The following is a 22582-nucleotide window of genomic DNA, read 5'->3' as shown; positions in this document are numbered from 1 at the left end:
TCTCCATTCGATTACCCGAGCAACGGCTTGTGAGACCATTCCCATTTTTTTCACCAATCAACAGCTTGCAAACACATCCCCACCCTGCTCTCCTTTGACCCCAACCCGACCCTGTTATCCCATCCAGTCTTAATCTAAACCCGTGTAAACCCAACAACGTGTACAGTATTTCCCGTGGTCTCTGGATGGGGATTATTTTAACGTGTTTGTTTATGGCACCATTGGATAAATACCAGCCCTTAGGATTTCTCGTGTTTCTGTCTGTTTATCCTGTCCCAGTATTCTGATGTTGTCCCAGCTGAATTGGTGTCCTTCAATGTCAGTGTGCATTAATGTGAGGTAAGACCGGTCGTGCTGTTTTTTTTCGTAAGGTGGTGCTCATCTATTCTGGTTGTTGGGTTCCGGCCCATTTGTCCTATGTAAGGCCCCTCACACATGCTGCATGTAGTTGGTATGGGGTCTTCAGTCCTGGACCATAGCTGGTGATGTATGGCTGTGAGTCTGTATACTGTCATTATTCCAATAGGACTTCAGAGTATTTTAGTTAGTTCTAAGACGTTTCTAATAAAGATTATTGTGGTCCGTGGTTTGGGGTGCAGAGCGTCTTCCTGATGTTGCTTGTATGCCAGGCATTGGTGGATGAAGCTGTTCGGATACCAATCATTGGCAAAGAATTTATGTAAGAGTTTCATTTTGGGGAGCTCAAGTTGTTGCAGTGTGTCATAGCTGTCTTGACACAGCTCTCTTTTTGGATGTTGTGGTGGTGACTGCTGTAACTAAGAGTCTGGTGTGCATGTGTAGCCACCCTCTATAGTTTGGTAAGAAATTCACGAGAGCACTTATTCTCCATAGCCCTCAGCAGCAATGAGTTCCACAGATTCACCATCCACTGGCTGAAGAAATTCCTTCCCCTTTCATTTCTAAAGGATCGTCCCTTCATTCTAAGTCGTTTCCCTCGGATTCTAATCTCTACTACAAGAAAATCATCTTCTCCGCATTCGTTGCATCCAGCCCTAGAAGTAATCTGTAAACTTCAAACAGATCCTCTCCCCATTCTTCAAAACCTATCGAGTAGGTCCAGAGTCTTCAATAACTCCTTAATTGCAAGCCCTTCATCATTCTAATAAATCTCCTCTGGAACCCCTCGAAGAGTAGCACATTCTTCCTTAAAACAATTCTCTGAAAACTGTTCACAATATTCTAACTACAGTCTGACAAAGACCTTCCACAGCCTCAGCAGTACATCCCTGCGCTTGTATTATTCCGAACATTCAAGTGATAGCCATAAGAGAATCACTGCACACTACATATTACCTTTGCTTTCCCCATTTAGAATACCAACTTCACTTCCATTCCGACCACCACATTTGCTATCTCATACTTTCCCACGTTGCATTCCTTCTGCCACTTCTGCCACATTTATCCTACATTTTGCTTCCTTCTGACTGTGTAGGAAATCTCTGTTGTTGTTCTTGCAATTATATAGTCATCGTTCTGTGTCGGGTAACATTATCAGAGAATGCAATTATATCATCGTACGGCTGCTTATACTTTAAGAGGAAACAAATGCTCTTTCCGAGGGTAACAATCCTGATTGGTTGAATCGTGTATTCCTCGGCCACAATAGCAGCCTCAAAGCATTGATTAAAAGACAAAAACATGAGTAAAAACAGCAGATGCCATTGAGCCCCACAGGCCTACTATACTATTCAGAATGCTCATGGCTGATCTGACTGTGGCGGAACACTCCTTTCCTCTCCCATCTAAGTAAACATTGATGCTTTTGTCCATCAACAAACTATGAAGATAAACGTTGAGTACCTTCAGTGAGTTAGATTGTCCTGCTCCCTGACAAGCAGAATGCTAAAGAGAGCTCAATTCTAAGAAGGGAATTATATACTTTTGTAAACCTTATAATGGAGATTTATTACTTCTAAGTTGTGTTACTACACAACAAAGTCGAAGCTGTGTATTACAAGATCAAATACAGGAACCGATGCAGGCATTTCAGGTGCTCAAATATGTTCCAGACAAAGAAAAGTTCAGATTCAGGAATGCAAGGTAGACATGCAGGGGCCTGAAAGAACACAGCAGGCCAGGCAGCATCAGGAAATGAAGTAAATGTTTCGGGTGTAATACGTCTTCAGGACTTGACTCATCATTGAAACACGAATAAAGACTCTCCATTTTTCCCTGCATAGAAAAGGTTCAAATGGTGAAAATCAAATCTAGGCGAAAAAGTACCTCCAGTCATTAGGAGACTCGACGTTTGAAACGGAGGAACCCAGTTCTGACACGCTTATATGAGGAAACATGATCTTAGCAGCTACTTGTCGAATTATCTCTGTACCTTTTACATCTTAATAAGATCACTGATTCTTCCTGTAAACGCCAGTAGAATTTATTAATCTCAATAATCCCAGACGATAAACAAGTCATACCACGAATCGAATCGGTAAATAATCTCGAAACAAATATTCAAATGCAATGATAAGCGTTTTCATAAAGTCACACTCTTCCTGCTCACAATCTTTTGTTTCTTGTAATTCCTTCCTCTGGAGTCTTCAGTGAACTCTACATTTGATTTATTTGATATCATTCCACAAATGCAGTGCACAAATACTGGTGCCTGGTGATTAATATCAGAACAACCATCTCTCTTCACTTCGACTGCTTTCTGTATTTTTGTTCAATGCCATGTCCAGATTCTCACACCACTGCAATTGATTGGATTCTGTTTCCTCACCAAGTCCAAACAAATGACATTATATTTGGTTCTGATGCACCTTGAGCCATAAAGATCTCTAGCTCAAAACACGCACTTCAGCCTACTCTGTCAAAGGACAGAATGGAATCTACTAAGTACAATTATCTATTCACAAACCCAGATTGCTTTATTTTCCTTATGAATGTATGTTTTTTGAACAGCAACTCTTTTCTCCAGATCTTGTACTCTTCAAATTTCCAAAATGATTTGATGATTATGAAAACAATGGGTATTTTTCTAGTGTTTTTATCATTTTATTTTCTGTAAGATTTACAACTCTTCAATCATCTGCTGAATCGATTATGTCCTCTGAGGATAGAATGATTCTGGTCATTCCCTCTCCTATTTCCACAAACGTTTCCCACATCCTCTGCAATGCCTTCTACCCAGATTGGCTAAATATTAGGTTTATTGTGAGAGAACATGTGTTAAATTGAAAGTAGTTAAATGGAGCTGTTTGTTCAGCGACTGTAATTAATGTTAAACTCCATGATTCAAAACGTGTCGCTAGAGGATTTATCACTCTTATTAATAAGGGACTGAGCTCGATGTGTTACTCCATAGTATGATCGTGTGCATCACCTCCGACACTAACAGGTATTAGCAGCTACACAGCAAGGGAGACAAGAGATCAGAATCTTAAAATTTCAGACTGGCACGTTACGACAATGGATCAGAATCTGAGATCAATAGACTGGAATATTCCAACAATGTACAGGAGTTTACCTTTGGGTCTTTCCTGGCTTTTCCGTGATGGAATACCATTATCCTATCGGCTCTGGGCTGCATTTTGGGTGATCCAAGCTGGATACTTTCCTATCCTCGCTATCGTTGGTGTTCCTGGTGAGTCTCTCTATCCTACCATTAACTCTACTTAACTTGTTGCTTTGAATTACTGTCCTATTTATTTAAGTACAGAAAAGATTGACGCAACTGTAATCATTTCCACTCATAAACTTTATTTCGTATCAAACAAGTTTAAACCTGAAACCAAAGGAGGAAACAAACTGTTCACAACCTCCTTGAGTAACCTTGCCTGAATTGACTTCTGTCTCCATGTTTACCCCAGCAATAACACTGTACATCATAAACTGCCCAATATCCCTTGTTTCCATCTTAGTCTCACTCCAGCTGCTGACCTATCTGTACATATTTCCTAGGCAATTTGTATTCTAGTACTTTTCCCTCTCCAGTTCTACTAGGAAAAATTCAACAGGGAACTTTCCCTGCTGTTCTGCCAACAGATGTCCTTTTCTTGGGACACCACGGGATTGTCGTGATATCGACATCGGACAGCAAAAATGTCATTGGCTTTGACGTGTCCTCTGGAATAGGAGAAGGTGAAGACTGCAGATGCTTAAGTTGAGAGTCAAAGAGTTTGGTTTTGGAAAAGCACGGCTGGTCAGGCAGCATCCGAGGACACCATAAAATAAAGTGCTTATGCTGTAAACGTCGATTCTGCTGCCTCTCTGATGCTGCCTGACCGGTTGTGCATTTCCATCACCACACCCTTGTCCTCCACAATGGATGAGCAAGCCTCCCAACTCAGGGAATTACAGGACTGACAAGGACAGCTGTTCTTTCCAATATTGTCCAAATGTCTTAAAAGATTACTGAAAAGAAAGATGAGTTCTTTTCCTCGGCCTTAACATTTTGTCCAGAAAATTGTTTCCATTTCCATACATATGCATTACCCTGTTCAAGTGAATTCCTTTCCCTCTGTTTACTTGTCCAAGTGTGGTGTTTACCTCAACAGGCAGCACTGGTGTTAGAGAAGCTGAACTTCAGTACGAGCTACACTGTCAAATACTTCGATGGAAAGAGGAAATGTCCAATTTTCAAATCTGAAAGTCTTTCTTAAGAAAGGGAAATGAACATAAAGGTACAAAATTAAGGAAAGGCGATTGGTTTGCTCAGTAGCGAATGGACATTCTCTGTATTTTTGAAACGTAATGCAATCATACCATCAGAAATGTTGTGTCGGTGTTGTGCTTGCTTTCATCGCGGTTGTGTTTGAGCTGCGGCATAGATTCAATGAGGAGCAGCAAAGTCTGTGAAAATCTAAGCGAAGACTGCAGAGAGGAAAAGCTCGGAAAAGAAATAGGAGGAAGATGGTGGGGTAATTTGAGGATGTGAGGCAGTTTGTGCACCTGATAAATGCTGACTTGCAGGAAAAGTTTCCCAACAAATTGTAGAAGCAGAGTGAGGCAAGCCTGGTTCAAAGAGGAGGTGGTGTCAGAGCTGGGTCACCACTTCCAACTTCATATTCAGTGTCACACCAAGTTGAGGGCTGTGCTTCCTGTGGACATTACCGTGGAACTTCCCAGGCAGACGTGGGTATGATTTCAATAACTCCCAGGATGCTATCCATCGAAGTATCCATTAGGTCATGCAGGTTACCTGCTCCAGGGTAGCAGCACACGTTTTTTTTTGGCATTATGGATGGCGGAGAGAAAATCACCGAGCAGTACCAGTGAACTGAGTAACTTGTATTAAGTTTAACATGTCTATGGATTGTGTGTGTTATTGGCTGGGCCAGCGTTTATTTTCTATCCAAAGTTGCCTGGAACAAAATGGCAGTCGGCTATTTGTTGGCCTGCTGCCGTCTAGTTGGTGGAGATTGAAACATAATACCATTCAGTGGGGCAGCTGTGTGTGGGAGTGGGGGGTCGGGGGAGAGGTGTTACAGGATTTGGAGAAACCCTGAAGGAAAAATGATATGTTGATATATTTCCAAGTCAGGATGGCAAGTGGCTTGGAGGAGACCTCGTAAATGATGGTGTTCCGATGTGTCTACTGCACTCTACTTTTCGGATGGATGTGTTTGTAGTTTTAGAAGATGCTGTCTTAGGAACATTGCTGACTTTCCACAGAGGACCTTATAGATTTACAAGAAGTACTTGCGAATAATTAGATGAAGTTAGTATTGATGAAAAGGAGATCATCCAGAAAGTAATTGTACAGAGAGATCCACAGGGACTACGAGCTGAAGTGGGCATTTGGCCCCTCCATTCTGATATTCAATATGATTACGACTGATTGAATCCGAGTGCCTGGCGCTGTGAGGCAGCACTGACCAATCGTTCTGGCCGAAGACTCATCAACGAGCTAATTGATCATTATCACACACACATTGTGAAGATTTTACAGGAAATTATAAAGTCACTCCTCAATCCTCAGAACACCCATGGAAACAAGGCCAGCTTGACAACTTTCCTCCCTCTAGCCAATCGCCAACATGTTTACAGAAACACAAAAATACTACTGTCCAAATCTGCACACGGAATTCAGGATTTAACTCATGAATGTCTTGTAAAACTGTAGTATGACATCCTTACTGCAATTTTAAATCTCCACACCAGGAGGACAATGAGGGAGCTGTGCTCTGCATATTACGCAAACTGTGCCATGCGTTGGTGATCCATTGGTTGGAAATTATAGCATTGTCCAAATGGTGAAACACTTATCCTAACCATCACACCAACGATGGAATAAGTGTTGTTTCCTGTTTCCGTAAATTCATTTCTGTTTCTGCCTCCTGCTCTATGATAATTCCTGCACTAATCAGTTCTGAGTGGGCATATAAACCGGAGGAGCCGACATCGTTAATCTCTACACACTATCTCCCATACATACTGACTTTATTCCTGTCATAGCCAATATCTAAGTCTGAACCAGTTGGTGTACAACCTCAGCATTCTACTTCACACTGAACTGTGTTTCTTGCCACTTTTCAATTCTATCACCAAAACATTAACCTACTTCCACGTCAATTAAATCCTCCATTTCTGTTGTTGTGGTTCTGTTCGCCGAGCTGGGAATTTGTGTTGCAAATGTTTCGTCCCCTGTCTAGGTGGCATCCTCAGTGCATGGGAGCCTCCTGTGAAGCGCTTCCGTGATCTTTCCTCCGGCATGTGTAGTGGTTTGAATCTCCCGTTTCCGGTTGTCAGTTCCAGCTGTCCGTTGCAGTGGTCGGTATATTGGGTCTAGGTCGATGTGCTTATTGATTGAATCTGTGGATGAGTGCCATGCCTCTAGGAATTCCCTGGCTGTTCTCTGTTTGGCTTGTCCTATAATGGTAGTGTTGTCCCAGTCGAATTCATGTTGCTTGTCATCTGCGTGTGTGGCTACTAAGGGTAGCTGGTCGTGTCGTTTCGTGGCTGGTTGGTGTTCATGAATGCGGATCGTTAGCCGTCTTCCTGTTTGTCCTATGTAATGTTTTGTGCAGTCCTTGCATGGGATTCTGTACACGAAACGTCTGCAAGACAAATTCCCGGCTCGGCGAACAGAACCACACCAACGAGCACCCAAGCTACAAATCTTCTCACAAACTTTCCTCCATTTCTGCCTGTGCTTAAAACCTCTGCTGAAAAAAAAAATCATCGTCAATATTTGTAGTAGATCGAGACTAAACCTGTTCAATACTAATCTTAGTGACATCCTAGTTGTACTGTCCATATCCTTCAGCTCATCCTCAACTCTATTGCCTATCTTACAATTCAGACCGATTACCACTCACCTTTCTCCCCATACAGATTGACCTAGTCTGTCCGGTTCACCCACCACCCCTGTACACACTGACCTACATTGTCACGTTTCTTCATCACGTTTGTGCTCATAGACTTACACAGTTCTGTTCACCCGTTACCCCTGTACTGAATGACCTACACTGTCCCATTCACCCATCACACCTGCACGCACTGAGCGACACTGTCCCGTTTACCCATCGCTCCTGTACTCACAGTACTACACTGTCCTGTTCACCTACCATCACTGTACTCACGTTCCTACACTGTCCCATTGACACATTACCCTGATAATCACTTACCTACATTGTCCCATTCACCCACCACATCTGCATTCACTGACTTACACTTTTGCATCCACCCATCATCCCTGTGCACACGTGTCTACACTGTCCCATTCACTCATCACCACTCTTCTCATTGACCGACACTGTCACAAACACCAATTACACCGTGCTCACTTACCTACACTATCCCGTATACCCATCACACCTGTGCTTACTGACCAACACTACCCCATTTACTCATTATCCATATACTCGCTAATCTAAACTGTCCCAATCACCTATCAGTCCCGGTAATCACTGACCTACACTGGTCTGTTCACCCATTACCCCTGTACTCAATAACTTACACTCTCCCATTCACGCATCACCCCTGTACACACTGACTTAGGCTATCCGCTCACCCATGACCCCGATGCTCACCTACCTACATTGTCCCATTCATTCATCACCACTCTACTCACTGACCAACACCGTCCCATTCACCCATCACACCTGCACTCACTTACCTAAACTGTCCCATTCACTCATCACCCTGTATTTACTGATCTACACTGTCCCATTCACCCATCAATCCTGTACTCACTGTGCGACACTGTCCAGTTCACCCACCGCTCCTCGACTCACAGAACTACACTGTCCTGTTCACCCACCATTCCTGTACTCATGTACCTACGCTGTCTCATTCACACATCACATCGGCATTCACTGACTTACACTCTCCCATTCACGCATCACCCCGTGCCACTGACCTAGACTATCCCGCTCACCCATTACCCCGATACTCATCTACCTACACTGTCCCATTCATTCATAACCACTCTCCTCACTGACTGACATTGTCCCAGTCACCGATCACCCCGTGCTCACTTACCTACACAGTCCAGAACACCCATCATCCCTGTACTCACTGACATACTCTGCCCCATTCGCGCATCTTCCATGCACTCACTGACCTAAACTGTCCCAATCATCCATCACTCCCGGTAATCACTGACGTAAACTGTCCCAATCACCCATCACTACTGTACTCATTAACGTACACTCTCCCATTCAGGTATCATCCGTGTGCTCACTGACCTAAGCTATCCCGTGCACCCATTACCCCTCTACTCACTGGCCTGCAATTCCCCGTTCAACCAAGATCTCTGTACTCAATGAGCTACATACCCCGGTCCACTCATCACCCCGGTAATCACTGGCCTGCACTGTTCCATTTACCCAACTCTCCTCTACTCATTGACGTACACTGTCCCATTCACACATCACCCCGTGTTCACTTACCTACATTGTCCCGTTCACCCATCACCCCTACACTCACTGATCGACACTATCGACCCCTGTACACACTGAGGTAAAAACAATGACTGCAGATGCTGGAAACCTGTACTCACTGACCTACACTGTCCCATTCAGCCATCACCTCTACACTCACTGACCTACCCAATCCCATTCACACAACACGCCTGATATACTCCTTCCTACACTCTTCCAGTCACCCATCAACCCTGTGCTCACTTACCTGCGCTGTCCCATTCACTCATTACTCGACACAATGTGCTCAATGACTTTCACTGCCCCAATAACCCATCATCCATGGGCTCACTGACCTAAACTGTCCCAATCGCCCAACACTCCCGGTAATCACTGACTTACACTGTCCTGTAAACTCATTCCCCTGTATTCACCAATCGATAATGCCCGTTTCACACACCACTCCCGGTATCACTGACCTACACTGTTCCATTTACCCATGATCCCTGTACTCACTGACCTACAGTGTCCTGTTCACTCATAACCCCGTGCTCACTGAACTACACTGCCCCATTCACCCAACAATCATGTACTTACTGACCTAAACTGTCCCAATCACCCATCATTCCTTGTAATCACTGACTTACACTGTCCCATTCACACATCATCCTAATAATCACTTACCTACACCGTCCCATTCACCCATCACATCTGCATTCACTGACTTACACTCTTCCATTCACCCATCATCCGTTTGCCCACGTACCTAGCCTGTCCCATTCACTCATCACACCTCCCGTCACTGACTACACTGTCCCATTCACGCATCATCCTTGTACTCACATGCTTACACTGTCCCGTTCACCCATCACCCCTGTACTTACTGACCTGCATTGTCTCATTCAGTCAAAATCCCTGAACTAACTCATCTACACTGTTACATTCACCCAACACCCACGTAGGCACTGATCTACACTGTGCCATTCATTCATTACACCTGAACTCATTCATCTACACTGTCCCCTTCAACCATCAGCCCTGTGGTCACGGACCTACACTGTGGTGTTCACCCGTAACCAGTGTACCCACTGACCTAAACTGTCCGTTCACCCATCACCCCTTACGTACTGACCTGCAAGGAACCGCTCAACCATTACCCCGTATTCGGAAATCTACATGTCCCATTCACCATTCACCATGTACTCAGTTACCTACGCTGTCTCATTCACCCTTCACCTCGGTACTCACTGATCTATTCTGTCCCATGCACCCATCACCCCTGTACTCACTGACCTACACTGTCCCATTCACATGTCAAACATGTCCTCACTGATCTACACTGTCCCGTTCACTCATCAACACTGCACCCAATGACCTACACACTCGCGTTGCACAGACACCCCTGTACTCGCCAAGCTACACTGTCTCATTCACCCAGCATCCCCTGCACTTTCTGACCGAAACTATCGCATTCACCGATCATGCCTGAACACACTGTCCTACACTGTCCCATTCACCCATCACCCCTTTACTATACTGTCCCGTTCACTGATCTCCACTGTACACAGTGACTGACAGTGTCCAAGTCATCCATCATCCCTGTACACACGGACCTACCCTGTCTCATTCACCCACCTTCTATATACTCGGTGATCTATACTGCCCCATTCGCCCATCACTGCGATGTTTATTAACCTGCACTGAACTCTGCTGTGCTAATACCTATTTTCATGTGATCATTCTTATGACGGTTCGTCTTTGGCATCACTTTTCAATTTAGTCCATTCCTCCAAATCCTTATTAATGTATTCCTCAGCCCTTCTCCCTTTCAGCGCTGCCTAACGCGATGTTTGAAGCGAATGTGTTTCCCTCTGTTACCCTCCCTAAACATGAATGTATCCTCTGTTAATTCATTGGTGCTGTAGTGTTGCTTTCACTGTTATTTACTTCCCAGTATATCACACTAGGTTCTCCTTCCAAGACAGGGCATTTCAGCAAGTTTGACTTTTGTCTTTGAAACTTGTTTGTTGGCTATCCTTCGAAAGTGAGCATTGCACTGTCAAGGTGATCATGTGTTTAACCAGATGAGGAAGCTCCCACCCATCCTCACCCTCCTGGAACCCACCCCTTGACGATTTGAGAAAAGAAAGGTGTCCAATCCACAGCTCAGTCACTTTTACTTACTTATTGATCGATATGAGCTGGGAAATAGGACGAAGGGGGAGCTTATTTGATGAAAAAGGCAGGTAACTGAAAGTATGTTTCATAATGATCGAAGAGGAATCTGTAAGACGATGACCCTTTCATGATTAAGAAAAGTAGTCAACGTAAGTGCACAATAGAAAAAAAAACATACCAAATGATGAACACTGCTGGTAGGCAAGATAACTGCAATTTGTTTTAATGATGCAGTATTTGACCGATTTGAAACAGATAAAGTTGGAGAAAACTGTTTGGAAAATAATTTGCCTGTAAACAACGAGAAATAGCATGAAGTGCTATGTGTAAATAAATAAAATAGAAGAGAGCAACTGAAGTCTTTTTGGGACATTTGGAAGATGAAACTGGAGATTTCCAGTCAGGAAACGTGAGAAAAAGCAGATAATGTCAACCAGCATTTTACATTGGTTATCACACTGGATAGTTAGAGAATATCCTGGAAGTTTCGCATGTCTTATCAACAGGAAAGTTCTTGCAACACGTCTTACCTCCAGAGTAAAGTATTTGACAAAGGAATGAGACTACATACAAACTATCCACCATGAGCTGGTGGTCTGTTAATGGCATTTTGAAATAAATTGCAACAGAGATATACCTGGCATTTTTTAAACATCTCCAAACTCTCAGGAGGATTCCAGTAGATTCACAGTTTCTATTATAAATGGCTTTAAGGTCGAATAGAAGGGGGCAGTAAGCAGGAAGCTATAGGTTAGGTAGCATTTCATCTATTGTTAGGAAATGTTTGAGATTATTAACGGAAAGAAAAATTAACAGGGTTTTTACAAAACCTCAATAGCATCAAACAAATCAAAATCGTTATTGAAAAAGGAAATCGTGTGTGACAAATTTGTTGTGTTGTTTGAGGATGTAACAAGCAATGTTATTAAAAGTTAACCGTTCGACCGTGTATTTAGATTAGATAAACCTTTGGTAAGCTATCATATAGAACATGTCTTGCACAAGTTATGACCTTGTTTTTTTTTCAGAGATTAGTTAAGACAAAAGGGTGAGTCTTGTTTTATATATCTCTATGAGGACGGAAGATATGACTGGTGGTGTACCACAAGTATTTGCCCTTGGACTCGTCACTCTCTATATTAATGGTTGGGAGACGGGGTTACATGCAATCTATCAATATTTAGCGATGATGACGTAAATGGGTTGGATTGCATGGTGTGATTAAAAATAAAAGAAATTTGCATGGTGAAATAGATAGATTGAGTTCATTGTAAGGATATGTGAGGTCATGCACTCGAACAGAATACTCAAAAAGTAAACCATTGTTGAAGTGGAGAGAAATTCTAAAAAATAGAACAGCACAGAGAGTTCTACGTGTTATTCTGAACTAAACACAAAAGGTTAAATTACAGGTGCATCAAGAAGCTTGACCATAACACTCGGCGACTTTTGTTGTCATCTGCAAACTTTCTATCCAATCCTCCTAATATTCCCATCCAAATTGTTGATATAAATGACAAAATCCAATGATCCTAACACCGATTCTTGATGCACAATTTTAGTGAAAAGCCTGCATTCCAAAAAGCAACACTCTCTCACCATCCACCCTGCCAAACCCCACCCCAACCCCAACCCCGTCCCTTATCTTGGAGCCAATTGCCTCCAGATTTCCCTGGATTCCATGTAAGCTAAACTTGTTAACCAGTTTACCATGTGTAACCAGTCGCACGCATTACTGGAGGTCATGTAAGCAACCTTCATTGCTGTTCCTTCACGAAATTCTTTTTCATTTAAAAAAAAAACTCAATCATTTTCCTGAGAGTCGTGTTCACTGATTCTAATCAGTCCTTGGCAATACAAATACATATAAAACCTGATCCTAAGGAACCCCTCCAACAACTTACCCACCATGGCAATCAGGCTCACTGGTCTGTCGCTCAGTGGCTTTTCACTACCAAATAACTGACCACCCTGTAGTCTTCTGGCATCTTGCCCAAGGCTATTCATGACACATATTGCTCAGCAAAGGACTCAATAATAAATAATTATCCTCTAATATAGTACTGGGGTACAGAATTAGATTAGATTAGATTAGATTACTTACAGTGTGGAAACAGGCCCTTCGGCCCAACAAGTCCAAACTGCCCCGCCGAAGCGCAACCCACCCATACCCTTACATTTACCCCTTACCTAACACTACGGGCAATTTAGCATGGCCAATTCACCTGACCTGCACATCTTTTGGACTGTGGGAGGAAACCGGAGCACCCGGAGGAAACCCACGCAGCCACGGGGAGAACGTGCAAACTCCACACAGTCAGTCGCCTGAGGCGGGTATGGAACCCAGGTCTATGGCGCTGATGAGGCAGCAGTGCTAACCACTGTGCCACCGTGCCGCCCACAAAGAAGATCAGGTCCGAGGGAGTGAGCCACCTTTATGAGTTTTAGAGACTCCTAGCACCTCCACTACTGTTATATGGATACTTTTCAAGATATCACTATTTATTACCCCTTTATTTCATGTTCTTCTGCAAAGTAAACACTGACACAAAACAGTCGTTCATAACTCCCCCATCTCCTGTGGTTCCACAAACGCAGCCTTGCTGCACTTTAAGAGGCCCTGCTCTCTCCCTCATTTCATTTTTATCACGGACATACTTGCAGAACCTGTTTGGATTTTCCAAGATCCTATTTGCCAGAAGTAGATCATGTTCCCATTTTGCCCTTCAATTTCCCTCTCGAGTATTACGCTATGGCCCTCAATGACTTCACTCGATCCCTACTGTCAATGCCTATCTATGCATCTTCCTTTTTCTTGACCCGAACCTCAATTTCGCTAGCCATTCAGCATTCCCTGCACCAACCAGCATTGCACTTCTCACCAACACTAACATACTGTCGCTGGACTCTCATTATCACATGCTTGAAAGCCTTCTGCTTTCCAAATGTCCCTTCACCTACGAAAAACCTTTCCCAATCAGCTTCTCAAAGTGCTTGCCTAAAATATACATGCTATATCTCACTCTATTTCGAACTTTAAAAATTATATCAGGTCTATTGTTCTCCATATATGTTTTGAAAACTAAGACTTATTGTGTAACGGGGAAAAGAAGCTGAATGGCTTCCTCATGTCGCTCTGTAACAGGCCTGAGAGGCTGAAAGCACACCTCATGTCCCTCTGTAACAGACTCGTCTGTTGGATATCCTGCCCTTCTCATGGAAACACAAACAACACATTGTACTCCAGCTGTCCTCTCAGTAACACACCGCCAGCTGCAGTTACAGATCTCTGTATTTTGAATGATTCCCTTTGAAATAATATGCCATTAATCCAGCTTTGCAGCTGTTCAAGTGATAATAAGCGGAAGTGGGCTGAATGGCCTCTTCCTATACCTCTGTAACGGGTACATGTGGATAGAATTGCTCCCTTTTGTTCCTGAGGAGCAGTCTCAATGCTCTGAATGGTGTCTCAAGGTTTGAAAGGGTTTTATATTGGGGCCCTTTAAAATTAGGAGCAGCATTACACAAAGTCAATGAGCCACAAACGTTGTTGCCCTGGAGTATGGTATCTAGAAATTTCCCTAACAGACATTATAAGCAGTTGGTCTATTATTTTATCTCTGTCTCCTTTTATAAACAATATGGAATATACACAACCCTGCAAAGTTCTGGCAGTACTCCCACATACAAGGAAGGAAGATTAACAAATTGGAAGATTTATAGTCAGTCCCTCAGCAACCCTCATCTACAACATCCATGATGAGTAAATGTTTCCTTTAATTGTTGTATCAATAATGATGCAAAGAAGGGTTTAACTGAACCCGTTTGTTCAGTGACTGTGATTAATGTCAGTCTCCACCGACTCTAATTATCCCGCTGGAGAGGTTCTATTTTTAATGATGAATGGGCTCAGTTCAATGTGCTATCCCACCGTATGAGCGGGAGCATCGCCGACTGCACTATCAGGGACCAGCAGTTCTAGAGAGAGGGGAATGGGGAGATCAGAATCTTAGAACAATAGACTGGAATATCACAACAATGGACAGGAGTTTATTCAGTTTGACAGCAGTTTCTTCAGTTTGACAATTTTCTAAATGTTATGATTGATGATCATTAACATGGTTGGTCCAATATGAACTTTACAGTATTCAGTACTTGTTCAGTATCCTATCATGGCTGTAGTTAGTGTCCGTGCTAATCTCACTGCTCAGTTATCATTTGCATGAACGATGTGTAGCTCTATTACTGTTTCCTTTTATATTTATTCTACTGTCCTTACGACTGCTTTTGTTCTTGCTGAGACTCTGAATCGAGATATTTACTCCACCAAGTTTAAATAACTGCATCAGTGAACTTATTCCGTCATTCTCTCCCTCTTTGCCTCTGGAAGCATCTCTAATTTGACTGACTGAGCTTCAGCCAGGATCCACAGTAATCACTGCCCTTGTTATTTAAGTACGGGGATCATGGAGATCACTGTCTTCTCTCCTGGTTACAAACTAAACATCTGTCTGACTCCATTCAAACCCTGGCAAAAATCTGTGGCTTAAACAGTTAAATTACAGCTGTAATGATCCGATTAGCTATGAGCTGATTCATGACACTACACTCTGACCATTCCAAGTTCTGACCAGTGATATCTCGAGAACATTCTTTACTGGCTCATCCCATCTGCTATTTGAACGTTGAGCAATGAAATACAGTCTGTATGATTTTACTCCATCTGCTGCTGACACTTCCAGCTGCAAATCTGCAGAAATTAATCTGAGTCGATACTCCACGATTTATACCCAAACGCACGTCAACACCCAATCCATCCGAGATTCCAGCGCACACTAATCTACATTGTTATTGGAACTGGCAATGTCTTAATATACTCAAGCATGTCCTCACATCTGTCCACGAAATGTCCCTTAGTCTTTGTCGATTCCCGAAACCCCTGGCAGTTGTTCACATTTATACTGATTTCCGCCATGCACGTTCTCTCCCAAACAGTGACGTTAAAGTAGAACACGCACAGACACACACACACAGACACACAGAGACACAGACACACACACACACACACAGACACACACACACAGACACACACACACACACACACACAGACACAGACAGACACACACACACACACACACACAGACACACACAGACACACACACACAGACACACAGACACACACACACAGACACAGACAGACACACACACACACAGACACACACAGAGACACAGACACACACACAGACACACACACACACAGACACACACAGACACACACACACACAGACACACACAGACACACACACACACACAGACACACACACACAGACACACACAGACACACACACACAGACACACAGACACAGACACACACACACACACAGACACACACACAGACACACAGACACACACACGCACACAGACACACACAGACACACACACGCACACAGACACACAGGCACACACACACACACACAGACACACACAGACACACACACGCACACAGACACACACACAGACACACACACGCACACAGACACACACACAGGCACACACACGCACACAGACACACACACGCACACAGACACACACACAGACACACACACGCACACAGACACACACAGACACACACACACAGACACACACAGACACACACGCACACAGACACACACAGACACACACACACATACACACACACGCACACAGACACACACACACAGACACACACAGACACACACACACACACACACACAGGCACACACACACAGACACACACACTTGCCTTGTTCTCGCGCAATGGAGCTGCAGAGACATATGGGAGCCTTATTTATTGTTACTCACAACTTGAGCTGCACATTTCCCCATACAAAGCAGTTATCAACTGCAAGCATTCCACTAACGCACTCACAAAGGTTTCTAAAGCTCCCCAAGCTGGGCAGGTAGTGCAGTTTACTAAACAATGCCCCAGTAAAGTCTGCTCAGCTGTCAATGGTGGGCTATCACCTTGTTCCAGTTTATCGTGCCTGGGCTGATTCTGTGAAGCAGATTCAGAATTTGATGTAACCAATCATTTCAGCTGATCTGGCACTGCCTTTATTCAATGTTCTCATGATTGCGATTGCACACTCGTGGTTTATTGTAGTGACAAGTGCCTTAGCACAGTGCAAAGCTTTTTGTGGGAGCAGTAGAGCTACATCATAGAAAACAAGAGTATACAGATCATTGATTGCTGAGACAGAGCAAGGCATATAAGGTGATGGCTGCACAGGAAGTGCTCAAAGCAAGATCAAGATTAGCAAGATCAACATTATTTGACGTTGCAGAGGTCCAACAGCCAGTCTCGTAATGGTAGGGAAGAAGCTGCTTTTGAACCGATTGGTGCGTATGCTCGAACTCCTGTATCTTTTGTCTGACAGCAGAGTTTGTAAGAGAGCATTAGCGGTGTGGGAGGGATCTTTGTTGATATTGACAGCTTTTCCGCGCCGACGGGAGCCATAAATGGAGTTTATAGATGGGAGGTTAGCTTCCGTGATTGAATGGGCTGTGCACACCATTTTCTGTAGTTTCTTACATTGCTGCACAGAGCAGCAGCCATACCAGACCGTTATGCATCTGGACATTATTATTTCAATGGTGCATTTGTAGAAGTTGGTGAGGGCCCTTATGAACATATAAAAAACAACTTCCTGAGCAGTCTGAGCGAGAAGAGGTTTGTTGTGTCGTCTTGGCTGTCGCTTATACGTAGTAAGAGAAGGACATATTGTTGGTTTTCGTCACTGTTAAGAACTTGACACTCTCCACTCTCCCCACCTCATTTCCATTGATGTAGATGGGGCGTGTTCACCTACATTCTTTCTGTATTAGATGATCATTTCTTTTTTTTTTTGTATTGCCAACATTGAGGGAGAGGTTGTTATCATTTCATCACAACAACTTTCTGCATTGGGAATCACTATTATTTGAGATCCGGCCAACAACTGTGGTGTCGCCTGCAAGTATGGCCTGTGCCTGTCCACTGAACGCTTGTGTTTGCTCCGGTCAGCTGATCGTGTATTCAGGAACATGAGGAAGCCAGTTGAGTATTACTCAAAAACACCAGGCATGCAATTTGTAGCAGAGTGGCTACTGACTGACTCCAGATGTTGAAAAGTCAGTGGAGCTGCTGGGGATGGTTTACTGGAGGTTGTGCAATGAGCTGCCTTCCAATTTCAGGGAGACCTGAGGGTTTGGTGATCCAACTCTTGACGGAGCATGGGGACTGTAGTTCCAGCAACTGGGCCTACAACATGAACAACAAATGGAGCAAAGGCTGAAGTGAGAGGAATCTCTGAAACCACGGAGTGCCACACAGGCATAAAGATATGCAGCACTCAAACAGATCGGTCGGTCCCACTCGTCCTTATCGACTAGACAATTGACATTAATCTCCTCCCATATAGAACATTACAGCGCAGTACAGGCACTTCGGCCCGCGATGTTGCGCCGCCCTGTCACACTAACCTGAAGTCCATCTAACCTACACTACTCCAATGTACGTCCATATGCCTGTCCAATAACGACTTAAATCTATTTAAAGTTGGCGAATCTACTACCGTTGCAGGCAAAGCATTCCATCCCCTTACTACTCTCTGAGTAAAGAAACTACCTCTGACATCTGTCCTATATCTATCACCCCTCAATTTAAAGCTATGTCCCCTCGTGCTCGCCGTCCCCATACTTGGAAAAAGGCTCTCACTGTCCACCCTATCTAACCCTCTCATTATCTTGTCTGTCTCTTTTCAGTCACCTCTTAACCTTCTTCTCTCTAACGAGAACAGCCTCAAGGCCCTCAGCCTTTCCTCGTAAGACATTCCTTTCATGCCAGGCAGCATCCTAGTAAATCTCCTCTGCACCTTTTCCAAAGCTTCCATATCATTCTTATAATGCGGTGACCAGAACTGTACACAATACTCCAAGTCTGGCCGTACCAGAGCTTTGTACAGCTGCAGCATAACCTCCTGGTTCCGGAACTCAATCCCTCTATTAATAAAGGCAAAAACACTGTATGCCTTCTTTACAACCCTGTCAATCTAGGTGGCAACTTTCAGGGATCTGTGTAAATGGACACCGAGGTCTCTCTGCTCATCTGCACTCCCAATAATCTTACCATTAGCCCAGTACTTTGCATTCCAATTACTCCATCCAAAGTGTATCACCTCATACTTGTCCACATTAAACTCCATTTTCCACCTCTCAGCCCAGCTTGGCAGCTTATCTATATCTCTCTGCAACCTACTACATCCTTCGTCACTATCCACAACTCCACCGACCTTAGTGTCGTCTGCACATTTACTAACCCACCCTTCTAATCCCTCATCCAGGTCATTTATAAAAATGACGAATAGCCGTGGAACAATACCGACCCTGATGGTACGCCATTAGTAACTGGACACCAAGATGAACATGTTCCATCAACTACAACCCTCTGTTTTCTTTCAGCAAGCCAATTACTGATCCAAACTGCTATGACTCCCACAATCCCATTCCTCTGCATTTTGTATAATAGCCTACTGTGGGGAACCTCATCGAACGCCTTGCTGAAATCCATATACACCGCATCAACCGGTTTACTCTCATCTACCTGTTTGGTCACTTTGTCAAAAAAGTCAATAAGATTCGTTAGGCACGACCGAGCCTTCACAAAACCGTGCTGACTGTCCCTGATCAGATTATTCTTTTCTAGATGGTTATATTTCCTATCTCTTATGACCTTTTTCCAACACTTTTCCAACAACTGAAGTAAGACTTACTGTTCTGTAATTACCAGGGTTGTCTCTACTATTCGGAACTATTCGGAGGCCTACAGAAATCTCCCAGCATGGTGACTTCTCGTTTCATGTTTCTAACCTCAGCCCATACTACCTCAGTGAACGAGTCCCCAAACATTCTTTCTACAACTGTAATATTGTCCCTGACCAACAATGCCACACCTCCCCCTCGTTTACCCTCTTCTCTGTTCTTACTGAAACATCTGAATACCGGAACCTGCAACAGCCATTCCTGTCGCTGCTCTATCAATGTCTCCGTAATGGCCAAAACATCGAAGTCCCAGGTACCAACCCAGGCTGCCAGTTCACTCACTTTATTTCGGATGCTCCTCACGTGGAAGTGCACACACTTCAAACCAGGTTCTTGCTTGCCAGTGTCAGATACTTAATTTTGGAACTCCCTACTCTCATCCTCTTCTATACCTGTCCTACAATTTTGGTTCCCATCCCCCTGCTGTATTAGTTTAAATCCACCTTAATAGCTTTAGCGAATTTCGCCCCCCCCCCCCCCCCAGGACATTGGTACCAGTCTGGTTTAGATGAAGATCATCCTGCTTGTAGAGGTCCCACCTACCCCAGAAAGAGCTCCAATTATCCAAAAACCCGAAACCCTCCCTCCTGCACCAATCCCTGTAGCCACGTGTTCAACTCCTTTCCCTCCTTATTCCTCATCTCACTAGCACGTGGCACGGGCAGCAAACCAGAGACAACAACTCTGTTTGTTCTAGCTCTCAGCATCCATCCTGGCTCCCTGAATTTCTGCCTCAAGTCCCCATCTCTCTTCCGACCTATGTTGTTGGTGCCAATGTGGACCACGACTTGGGGCTGCTCTCCCTTCCCCCGACGGATCATAAAAACACGATCACAGGCACCCGGGAGGCAACACACCAACCGTGAGTCTCTATCGTCCGCACAGAACATCCTATCTGTCCTCCTAACTATCGAGTTCCCAATGACTGCTGCTCTGCTCCTCTTCCCGCTTCCCTTCTGAGCAGGAGATGCCCATTGCTTTCCCCTGGTAAGTCATTCCCCCAACAGTATCCAAAATGGTCTACTTATTGTTGAGGGGAATGGCCACAGGGGATCTCTGCACTGCCTGCCGGTTCCCTTCCTGTCCCCTAACTGTCACCCATCTATCTTTTCTTTTAACTGGGGAGAGACTACCTCTCTGTAAGTCCTGTCAATAACCCCCTCTGCCTCCCGAATGATCGGAAGTTCATCAAACTCCAGCTCCAGTTCCCTAACGCGGTTTTCGAGGAGCTGGTGTTGGGTGCACTTCCCACAGATATAGTCAGCAGGGACACTAGTGGTGACCCTTACTTCCCACATTCTGCAGGAGGAACATTCCACTGCCCTCAACTCCATTCCCACTATTCTAACTGCCGAAGTAACTACTAAAAAAATGGATTAGGAAATAAACTAGTTACCTTACCTTGTCAGTCTGGCTCCCACAACTGTTTTTGTAGGTTAGAAGAGGAGGATGGTTGGTAGGCATGCATTTGGCCCATATCTCTCTAAACATTTCGTATTCATGTACCCCTGCAGATGTTTTTGAAACGTTGTAATTGTCCCAGCCTCCAGCTTCCAGAGGCTACTCATTCCTTGCACATATCACTGTCTGCGTGAAAACATTGACTCTAAAGACTTTTAATTTTTTTTTCGCTCTCACCTTAAATCTTTGCCCTCGAGGCTTGGACTCCTCCAGCCTTGGAGAAAGATTGTGAATATTCATATCATACATGCCGCTCATGATTTTAAATACTTCGATAAGGTCATCCCTCAGCCCCTGACACCAGCGAAAACAGACCCAGCCTGTTCAGCCTCTTCCTCGAGCTCAAAATACAAAAACCGGCAATATCCTTGTAGCGTTCTTAATGAACCCTTTCAAATTTCCCAATCTCTTTTCTACAGCAGACAGACGAGAACTAAACGCAGTATTACACATCTGCCTAAACCAATGTGCTGTACAGTTGCAATTCGACCTCCTAATTTCTTATGTCATGCGCCAAAAAGTACAGGTCGGCATATGAAAAACAGTCCTCACTAACCTATCTACCTGTCACTCTGCTTTCATGCAACTATCAACCTTCATTGCAAAGACCCTTTGTTTAGCAACACTGCCCAGGATATTACGTATCAGTGTACAAGTCCTGCCCTTGTTTGCCTTTCCAAAATGCAGCACGTCACATTTATCTTAATAAATTCCATATGCAACGCCTCAACCCATTGGCCCAACTGTTCAAGATCCCATAATACTCTGAGGCAACCTTCTTTGCTGTACACTACACCTCCAATTTTGGTGATATCTGCAAATTTGCTCAGAATACCTCCTACGTTTACACCAAGAGCATTGTGACGAAAAGCAATGGACACAGAACCGATCCTTGTGATACCTTGCTGGTCACCGGCCTCCAGTCTGACAAACAACCCTTAACCATCACCCTCTAACTCCTATTTTCGAAACAGTTCTATATACAACTGCCTAGTTCTCTCTTTATTCCATGTTATCTAACTTTACTAAACACTCTCCCAGGCTGGACCATGTTGAACACCGCACTGAAGTCCATATAGACAACGTCAATTTCTGAGTGTTTTTAGTGAAAGGGATCTGCCGTATCCACCCCGGGTTTTCCAAGAACAACTTCCCAAGCTACAGTTTCCCCAGCAGCAGAGTGTTAGGGGATCCTGATATAACAAGGGGCTTGTCACTGAACGGTGTCACCTGTTTGAACGCGACCTGAAGTTTTACACCAAGGGGAGGGTGGT

Source organism: Chiloscyllium plagiosum, unplaced genomic scaffold, assembly GCF_037043375.1.
Source record: "Chiloscyllium plagiosum isolate Xiang-an unplaced genomic scaffold, Cpla_swu_hap1 HiC_scaffold_41, whole genome shotgun sequence".
Taxonomy (NCBI): domain Eukaryota; kingdom Metazoa; phylum Chordata; class Chondrichthyes; order Orectolobiformes; family Hemiscylliidae; genus Chiloscyllium; species Chiloscyllium plagiosum.
Note: the sequence above shows the minus strand (reverse complement) of the source record.